We start from the raw sequence: 10,718 nt of genomic DNA, 5'->3' as shown, positions 1-10,718 counted from the left end.
TTATGGATATACCCTAGGAAAGGATGCTGAACTTCCTATGCACTTCTGCCCTCCCCCTTTCACCCCTCAGAAGTTATGTACTTCTCTGTGAGAGTCTCACCTTATCATAGAGGGGTCATACTCAGGGCCCCTGAGTGGTGCAGTGGTCTAGAGGCATCACTATAGACCCTGGTTCGATTCCAGGCTGTATCACAACCGGACATGATTGGGAGTCCCATGGGGCGGCACACAATTGGCCCAGCATCGTTAGGGTTTGGCCATCATTGTAAATAATAATTTGTTCTTAACTGACTTGCCTAGTTAAATGAAATATTAGTGTGTATCCCAAACTGTTTGGACGCTACAGACATAAGTTGGCAGATCGGTGGTACTGAGTCCCAAGGGAGTTGTAGAGCAAAACTGATTTTTGGGATGTTTTGGTCTGCCAAACACCACTTTTAGCTCTGCTATCCTTCACCGCAAATGAGGAAGGCCAAAATCGGCGGATGCGCTGGATTGAGACGCAGCCCATGCAACAAAAAACCCATCTAGCTTATTAAAGAGCCACTGAACCCGCTGATTGGCATGTGTTTCTTTTGCTAATAACATTTTTAAATCTCAGGTTTGGTGCAGTATTTCGCAAGTGAAAAATGTGCAAAGTGTTGTCTTATGTAAACAGGCTGCTGGGCAGGTCTGTAACAGTCCATGCGATTGGATAGAGCGCAATCACCGCAGCTGTTCACCCCATGTTAGTGGGGATATGTACAGTGCCTTCAGAAAGTATTCAAACCCATTGACTTTTTCCAAATTTTGTTAGGTTGCAGCCTTATTCTAAAATGGAATAAAATGTTTATTTTCCTCATCAATATACAGACAATACCCCATAATGACAAAGCAAAAACAGTTTTGATATTTTTGCTAATTTATAAAAAAAAACATTTACATAAGTATTCACACCCTTTACTCAGTAATTTGTGGCACCTTTGGCAGCAATTACAGCCTCGAGGCCTCTTGGGTATGACGTTACAAGCTTGGCACACCTGTATTTGGGGAGTGTCTCCCATTCTCTGCAGATCCTCTCAAGCTCTGTCAGGCTGGATGGGGAGCGTTGCTGCACCACTATTTTCAGGTCTCGCCAGAGATGTTCAATCGGGTTCAAGTCCGGGCTCTGGCTGGGCCACTCAAGGATATTCAGAGACTTGTCCCGAAGCCACTCCTGCATTGTCTTGGCTGTGTGCTTAGGGTTGTTATCCTGTTGGAAGCTGAAGCTTCGCCCCAGTCTGAGGTCCTGAGCGCTCTGGATCAGGTTTTCATCTTTGCCTCAATGCTGACTAGTCTCCCAGTCCCTGCCGCTGAAAAACATCCCCACAGCATGATGCTGCCACCACCATGGGGATGGTGCCAGGTTTCCTCCAGACATGACACTTAGCATTCAGGCCAAAAAGAGTTCAATCTTGGTTTCATCAGACCAGAGAATCTTGTTTCTCATGGTCAGAGTCTTTAGGTGCCTTTTGGCAAACTCCAAAACGGACTTTCATGTGCATTTTACTGAGGAGTGGCTTCCGTCTGGCCACTCTACCATAAAGGCCTGATTGATGGAGTGCTGCAGAGATGGTTGTCTTTCTGGAAGGTTCTCCCATCTCCACAGAGGAACCCTACAGCTCTGTCAGAGTGACCATCGGGTTCTTGGTCACCTCCCTGACCAAGGCCCTTCTCCCCCGATTGCTCAGTTTGGCTGGGCAGCCAGCTCTAGGAAGAGTCTTGGTGGTTCCAAACTTCTTCCATTTAAGAGTGATGGAGGGTACTGTGTTCTTGGGGAACTTCAATGCTGCAGACATTTTTTTGGTACCCTTCCCCAGATCTGTGCCTCGACACAATCCTGTCTCAGAGCTCTACAGACAATTCCTTTGACCTCATGGCTTGGTTTTTGCTCTGACATGCACTGTCAAATGTGGGACCTTATATAGACAGGTGTGTGCCTTTCCAAATCATGTTCAATCAATTGAATTTACCACAGGTGGACTCAAATGAAGTTGTAGAAACGTCGCAAGGATGATCAATGGAAACAGGATGCACATGAGCTCAATTTAGTCTCATAGCAAAGGGTCTGAATACTTAAGGTAATTTTGTATTTCTATTTTAAAACATTTGCAAAAATGTCTAAACCTGTTTTCACTTTGATTATGGGGTATTGTGTGTAGATTGCTAAGGATTTTTTTGTATTTAATCAATTTTAGAATAAAGCTGTAATGTAACAATGTGGAAAAAGTAAAGGTGTCTGAATACTTTCTGAAGGCATCCTCAAATAAAAACCCAACCCTTTGTGATGCTCGGATGTTCCAAACTTCGTTTTAGACGAGACTGACTTTATGACCAAAATCATCCTATTTTCACTTTGTAGTAAATTTTGACACTAGAATAACTGTTTCTGACTCATATCGATCCCACATAGGCCGTTTTCAATGGGATTCATTGCTTTAGAAAGGCAGTTGCTCTTTTTGTATTACGCTAATTAGATTTCCACAGGGCGCGGACATCGACTCTAGGGGTTTGAACTCCTATGAGGCACGTCAGCACTGTAATTCTCTGGCCCATGGGCCCTTTGGCTTTTACAACCCTCTGTTGTATTCTGCCACATGGCACCATTGTAAAGAGCCACAGTCTGTACGGTTTCCAGTCATTTCAGTTCATGATTTTTAAAGTGTAGAATATGATTGATACAGTTGTACTTCTCTCATTAAGGTACAAAATGTACAACCTTATCCTGAATGGTTAGAAGCATAATTCAATTTGACTGCCACGGAGATGGACTTCTGACAACGGACATTTTCCAAGTCTAAACAAAGCCTTTTGCAAGTACATAGACAGATCCCAGGGCACTCGAACAGAACACGGATGGAACTCGTTGACCTGTTTATGTGTGCTCCTCCTGAGCGCCTCTTCATTGGTTTGTTTCCATTCAGATGTTGCCAGAGAAAATGTCTCATGGGTGGTCTGTGCTTTTTCATGACACCCCCTCTGGCATGTTGCCAACTCCCATGGGAATTCTGAGGATCAGAATTTGTTGGATGGGATGGGAAGCTTTAATGAACCAGTGCTAACTACCCGATTTGTATGAAAAGTTTAACTTCAATCTGCCATAACTTTTACCAGCTTCACTTACTCCGCTTAAATGTTTTAGTGGACTAAATTGCACTTTTTGATCAATCAGACTCAATACTACTATTCTCCCTTCACGCTCCATTGTGATTCTTACTTTGTTGTTTATTTATTGATGTTATATCCATGTTATACCTATGTATTTCATGCCATAGGTATCAATACAACATATCTTTGAAGGTGATTGTACAACAGAATGAAATGAGGACAGAGATTGGAGGCCAGTTAGATATCGGGAGGTGTATGTATGCGTTTGTTTATGTATTTAACCCCAAATTAAAAAACAGACTACCTGCTTAGTCAAAAGACACATTGAAGAAAATAATATTATGACAGTAAAACTGCTAGACTCAAGACAGTACCGAGCCTAGAGGAGTACAGTAACAGTAGTGTGTTTCTGGGGTTCAGGCCCGGGGGTGGAAGTTCTCATAACTCCCACATATGGCCTGTCAGCAGAAAGCTGGTTGGTTACACTTGGAACACAGCACACACAAACATACACAGAATCCCACACACATTCACAGAACAGACACAAGTAGCTAAGTCCAACTGGCCAAAGTACTCCGTCTGTCTCTACTAATACAAAGAGAACTTCTCACAGAATTTTACCCCCAAAAATATGGGGGATTGGACATGATGCAGTCAACTACATAGATGGAAGCTACAATCTAACTGCAATATTAAAGCTGATCTACCCACTAAAAAATTAAATACAAAAATAGAAAAGGAGCAGCTGCTTTGCCTTTCCGGCAGGTTGGATTACTACCTATTTGTTTTATTGTCATTAAAACCTATAACGACACAGGACGAGACCCAGATGCAGACACAGGAGGCAGATGGTTCGAGTCTCTGATACGTATTCATAGACAAGGGGCAGGCAAGAGGCAGGTCGAGGACAGGCAGACGTTTGTAAACCAGGTCAGAGTCAGATGGCTACAGGACAGCAGGCAGGCTCGAGGTCAGGGAAGGCAGAAAAGGTTGGAACCGGGAGGACTAGAAAACAGGGACTAGAGAAACAGGAGTACGGAAAAAAACATGCTGGAGACAAGACGAACTGGCAACAGACAAACAGGCATCTCCAAACTCTGATGCTGCTTATGGTTATTAGCAGGGCCGCAACTTTCACCGGGGACGGGGGGGACATGTCCCCACCACATTTATGAAATTGCATTTTGTCCTCTTCAGTTTAATCATTGGAATGTGATACAAAACAAGGCAATGGGGTGCTTTAGGACCAGACTTTTTCTTAAATGTAGATGTTCCAAAGGTCTTGATTGGTGGCTTGATTGGCTATGGGTGGAAGCCAGGAGATGCTAAATGTTTGTTAATTAATGGTCAATTACCGTGAGACCGGCAGTTATTTGCTTGACAATCACTGGCTGACAAAATTGAATGACAGCCATAGCCATAGTTAAAGGTTTCATTTCTATTAGGGCTAGGGAGGGGGTGTTGGCCGACAATGAAGGTAACAGGAAGTAGACATTGTAGATTGGCCATTATTGTACCTTAGGTGTACAGAGGGCTTAGATGTCAAGGCTCTCACACAGTAAGATTCTAGATTTGAAGGTTGAGGGTTTTATCTGAATGCCTAACTTTACAGGGAACGGGAACTTTACAGTGGTGCATGTACAAGAATCAGGATTACTTTCTGAAATTCCTACAACTTTGCACTGGAACCACACATAATAGTGAACAAATATGAAAATGGACAACTTTACAAGTTATACTTTGGGATAAGGTTTATTGTTTTCCAAAACTGACGAACTAAGACACATTGGAAACCCGTAAACCTATGAAACATAGTTTAGATACTGTACCTGTGGTTAAGTTAGTCCAAGTGGTTCATAAGGTTATGAGAGTACACAGACACAGATAACCTGTGAAGCGTTGTCTGTGCGTGAGGATTGTTTAGATCCACGGCCTTCCCTGTCATTACAGGGTTGAGTTGTTTACTTTCTAAATGTAATCCATAACAGTTACTAGTTACCTGTCCAACATTTTTATCAGTAACGGTAAAAAATCTGTCTTTCTGCCCCTGAACAAGGCAGTTAACCCACTGTTCTTAGGCCGTCATTGTAAATAAGAATTTGTTCTTAACTGACTTGCCTAGTTAAAAAGGTCAAATAAAAACATTTAAAAAGTCTAATGTTTTTGTACCTCAACTTTATTTTACCAGAAAATTATCATAATCCAATGGATAATTTGTACATTCTATATATATAAATAAAATTGTGCTAGAAACGTCACTACAGATCTGGTTTCAATCCCATGCTGTGTCACAGCCAGCTGCGACCGGGAGACCCAAGAGGCGGCACACAATTGGCCCAGTGTCATCCGGGTTAGGGTGTGCTTCAGAGGATGCATGGCTCTCGACCTTCGCCTCTCCGTACGGGAGTTGCAGCAATGGGACAAGACTGTAACTACCATTTGGATATTATGAAAAAGGGGTAAAAATTGTTTTTATATAACTATGAAATAACGCATATGTAGAAAACAAATCATGTAGAAACCAAATAAGTGTTAAACAAATACAAAAATGTTATATATTTGAGATTATTCAAAGTAGCCACCCTTTGCCATGACGACAGCTTTGCACACTCTTGGCATTCCCTCAACCAGCTTCATGAGGTAGTCACCTGGAATGGATTTCAATTAACAGGTTGTCTTGTTAAAAGTTAATTTGTGGAATTTCTTTCCTTCTTAATCCGTTTGAGCCAATCAGTTGTGTTTTGACAAGGTAGGGGTGGTATACAGAAGATAGGCCTACTAAAGGACACCAATAATAAGAAGAGACTTGCTTGTGACAAGAAACACGACCAAATCTATCATGTTTGGAGGAAAAAGGGGGACGCTTGCAAGCTGAAGAACACCATTCCAACCGTGAAGCACGGGGGTGGCAGCATCATGTTGTTGGGGTGCTTTGCTGCAGGAGGGACTGGTGCACTTCACAAAATAAATGGCATCATGAGGCAGGAAAATTATGTGGATATATTGAAGCAACATCTCAAGACATCAGTCAGGAAGTTAAAGCTTGGTCGCAAATGGGTCTTCCAAATGGACAATGACCCCAAGCATACTTCCAAAGTTGTGGCAAAATGGCTTAAGGACAACAAAGTCAAGGCCCTGACCTCAATCCCATAGAAAATTTGTGGGCAGAACTGAAAAAGTGTGTGCGAGCAAGGAGGCCTACAAACCTGACTCAGTTACACCAGCTCTGTCAGGAGGAATGGGCCAAAATTCACCCAACTTATTGTGGGAAGCTTGTGGAAGGCTACCCGAAACATTTGACCCAAGTTAAACAATTTAAAGGCAATGCTACCAAATAATAATTGAGTGTATGTAAACTTCTGACCCACTGGGAATGTGATGAAAGAAATAAAACCTGAAATAAATCTTTCCCTCTACTAAATCATTCCCTCTACTATTATTCTGACATTTCACATTCTTAAAATAAAGCGGTGATCCTAACTGACCTAAGACAGGGAATTTTTACTAGGATTAAATGTCAGGAATTGTGAAAAACTGAGTGTATGGTGTATGTATGTATGTAAGGTGTATGTAAACTTCCGACTTCAGCTGTATATAAAATAGCTTAACTGGCTGAGGTAGGCTATGAGGCTTAACAGCCTAATAGAAGTAGGATTTTTTTATTAGGCCTACTTACAATTGCAACTGGTCAAAAATGTAGCATCCTACATAAAACAATCATTTAAAGAAAAAAAGTCTGCACATTCAAACTAAAACAATGTAACTAATAATTAAAAGCACACATTTGTAAATCCCAAACTCTAAAAGTAATTGGAAAGGTAGATACAAATTATGTGTGACATTGTGGTTACAATAAAGAATGTAGCCCATCATGCAAATGTTTCCTATTAGCAGGACAATATACTTTTTATAGCTCGGCTACTGTTGTGAAAATCCCTCAACTTGCAATGTATTCAATGCTTAAGTACTCTAAAGTGTTACATTTCAAACTCAAAACAGCATTTCTTCATCAACATCTTTATGCTTTCGTTAATCTTCTTGATCTTCTTCCTTTTTTTTCTGTAGCAATTTTGAGCAAATTGCTCAAGGGCCACGGTTGATTCGTCTGTAGAGATGACGTTATTGAATGTCTCGCCAGCTTTGATCCATGCCTGGGCCTGCAGGACGAAGTTATTTGTTTGTCAGACGAATCATTGACTCACTCACGCGTTGAAAAGGGCGAGGATCGAGATGGAGTCACAATCCATGCCAGGCACACATGTGAGCTCTGGAACTCCACCTCCGACAGGCAGAGTCAACATACCTGGTGGGTTCATCAGGTCTTCGGTTCACCCTGACATTTCCATTCCTCTTCTGACAACAGAACTTGACCAACTGCTCACCAGGCACAGCCAGGCCGCCCGGACCGTTACCCTGTTCTGCTATTCCAAGGATGTGTAACTGAAGAGAGATACCACGAGTGGGCACAGAATACATAGCCTTCCCGCTGTGGACCGTTTCACGCTGCTCTGAAACAAGCATGGAGAAACAAAAATGTTCAAATATGCCATGATATTCTTAGGATGTGTTGACTGAATATATAAGCAAGTGATGTCTGATAAATAATCAAGTTAGGTTTCTCCAGAAATAAATCATTCTAAATAACAAACTGTCTTTATTTACAAATGAGTGAGAATGTCTCACCCCATGTTCAAGAATTGTCTATTTTAAATGAAAACAAAATCTCTATTGTTACTTTTTAAACAAAGCAATTATTATTATAATTTTTGAATTATATAAAAGCCCCTTAGATATTCTCACAGATCCAAACAGAAAATGCCCCTTAGATATTAATGTAGATTCCTCCAACCCTCTAAATGTAATTATTGGCAGAGAGTCACGTCATTGAAAAAAACATTTTTCCATATACCGTAGGCCTACCATAGGCTTAAAAATATAGATATTTTTTAAACACTTATGCAACTAAGGGTTACCTTCTTTTTTTTATAAATGTGCAGAATTGTCTAAAAAAACTGTTTTCGCTTTGTCATTATGGGGTATTGTGTGTAGATTGATGATGGCACAGCTGTATTTGGGGAGTTCCTCCCATTCTTTTCTGCAGATCCTCTCAAGCTCTGTCAGGTTGGGAGCGTCGCTGCACAGGTATTTTGAGGTCTCTCCAGAGTTGTTTGATCGGGTTCAAGTCTGGGATCTGGCTGGGCCACTCAAGGACATTCGGAGACTTGTCCCGAAGCCACTCCTGCATGTTGGAAAGTGAACCTTTACCAGGTTTTCATCAAGGAGCTCTCTGTACTTTGCTCCGTTCATCTTTCCCTCGATCCTGACTAGTCTCCCAGTCCCTGAAAAACATCCTCACAGCATGATGCTGCCACCACCATGCTTCACTGTAGGGATGGTATTGGCCAGGTGATGAGCGATGCCTGGTTTCCTCCAGTCATGAAGCTTGGCATTCAGGCCAAAGAGTTTAATCTTGGTTTCATCAGACCAGAGAATCTGATTTCTCATGGTCTGAGGGTCCTTCAGGCAAACTCCAAGTGGGCTGTCATGTGCCTTTTACTGAGGAGTGGCTTCCGTCTGGCCACTCTACCATAAAGGCTGATTGGTGGAGTGCTGCAGTGATGGCAGTCCTTCTGGAAGGTTCTCCCATCTCTACAGAGAAACTCTGTGGAGTTAACTACCTCATGAAGCTGGTTGAGAGAATGCCAAGAGTGTGCAAAGCTGCCATCAGGGCAAAGGGTGGCTACTTTGAAGAATCTAAAATATACTACCGGTCAAAAGTTTTAGAACACCAACTCATTCAAGGGTTTTTCTTTATTTTTACTATTTTCTACATTGTAGAATAATAGTGAAGACATCAACACTATGAAATAACACATATGGAACCATGTAGTAACCCAAAAGGTGTTAAATAAATCAAAATATATTTTATATTTGAGATTCTTCAAATAGCCACCCTTTGCCTTGATGACAGCTTTATACACTCTTGGCATTCTCTAAACCAGCTTCACCTGGAATGCTCTTCCAACAGTCTTGAAGGAGTTCCCACACATGCTGAGCATTTGTTGGCTGCTTTTCCTTCACTCTGCGGTCCGACTCATACCAAACCATCTCAATTTGGTTGAGGTTGGGGGATTCTGGAGGCCAGGTCATCTGATGCAGCACTCCATTGCTCTCATTCTTGGTAAAATAGCCCTTACACAGCCTGGAGGTGTGTTGGGTCATTGTCCTGTTGAAAAACAAATGATAGTCCCCCTTAAGCCCAAACCAGATGGGATGGCGTATCGCTGCAGAATACTGTGGTAGCCATGCTGGTTAAGCGTGCCTTGAATTCTAAATAAATCACAGACAGTGTCACCAGCAAAGCACCCCCACACCATAACACATCCTCCTCCATGCTTTACGGTGGGAAATATACATGCGGAGATCATCCGTTCACCCACATCATGTCAAACAAAGACATGGCGGTTGGAACCAAAAATCTCAAATTTCGACTCCAGACCAAAGGACAAATTTAAACCGGTCTAATGTCCATTGCTCATGTTTCTTGGCCCAAGCAAGTCTCTTCTTATTATTGGTGTCATTTAGTAGTGGTTTCTTTGCAGCAATTCGACCATGAAGGCCTGTTTCACACAGTCTCCTCTGAACAGTTGATGTTGAGATGTGTCTGTTACTAAAACTCTGTGAAGCATTTATTTGGGCTGCAATTTCTGAGGCTGGTAACTCTAATGAACTTATCATCTGCAGCAGAGGAAACTCTGGGTCTTCCTTTCCTGTGGCGGTCCTCATGAGAGCCAGTTTCATCATAGCGCTTGATGGTTTTTGTGACTGCACTTGAAGAAACTTTCAAAGTTCTTGACATTTTCCGTGTCGACTGACCTTCATGTCTTCAAGTAATGATGGACTGTCATTTCTCTTTGCTTTTTTGAACTGTTCTTGCCATAATATAGACTTGGTCTTTTACCAAATAGGGCTATCTTCTGTATACCCTATTGTGTCACAACACAACTGATTGGCTCAAATGCATTAAGAAAATACATTCCACAAATGTATTCCACACCTGTTAATTGAAATGCATTCCAGGTGACTACCTCATGAATCTGTTTGAGAGAATGCCAAGAGTGTGCAAAGCTGTCATCAAGGCAAAGGGTGGCTATTTGAAGAATTTCAAATATAAAATATATTTTGATTTGTTTAACACTTTTTGGGGGGTTTCTACATGATTCCATGTGTTATTTCATACTTTTGATGTCTTTACTATTATTCTACAATGTAGAATATAGCAAAAATAAATGAAAACCCTTCAATGAGTAGGTGTGTCCAAACATTTGACTGGTACTCTATGTATGTATGTATGTATGTATGTATGTATGTATGCATGTATGTATATATATATATATATATATATGTGTGTGTGTGTTACCTGTTAGATATTGGGGGCTTCCAGGGATATGCTTTTGTATGTTATTGAGTGAGTTAGCTAGCATGCTTAATTGTAATGGCCGCATTAGCTCCCTGCTAATTCACAGTTATTTCCATGCTAACAGACAAATCATGAACCTACAGCCTTTAACATACTGTTGTCCTGCACATCT

The sequence above is a fragment of the Salmo salar genome, chromosome ssa28, assembly GCF_905237065.1.
Source record: "Salmo salar chromosome ssa28, Ssal_v3.1, whole genome shotgun sequence".
Classification (NCBI taxonomy): Eukaryota; Metazoa; Chordata; class Actinopteri; order Salmoniformes; family Salmonidae; genus Salmo; species Salmo salar.
This window is presented reverse-complemented; position numbering follows the sequence as displayed.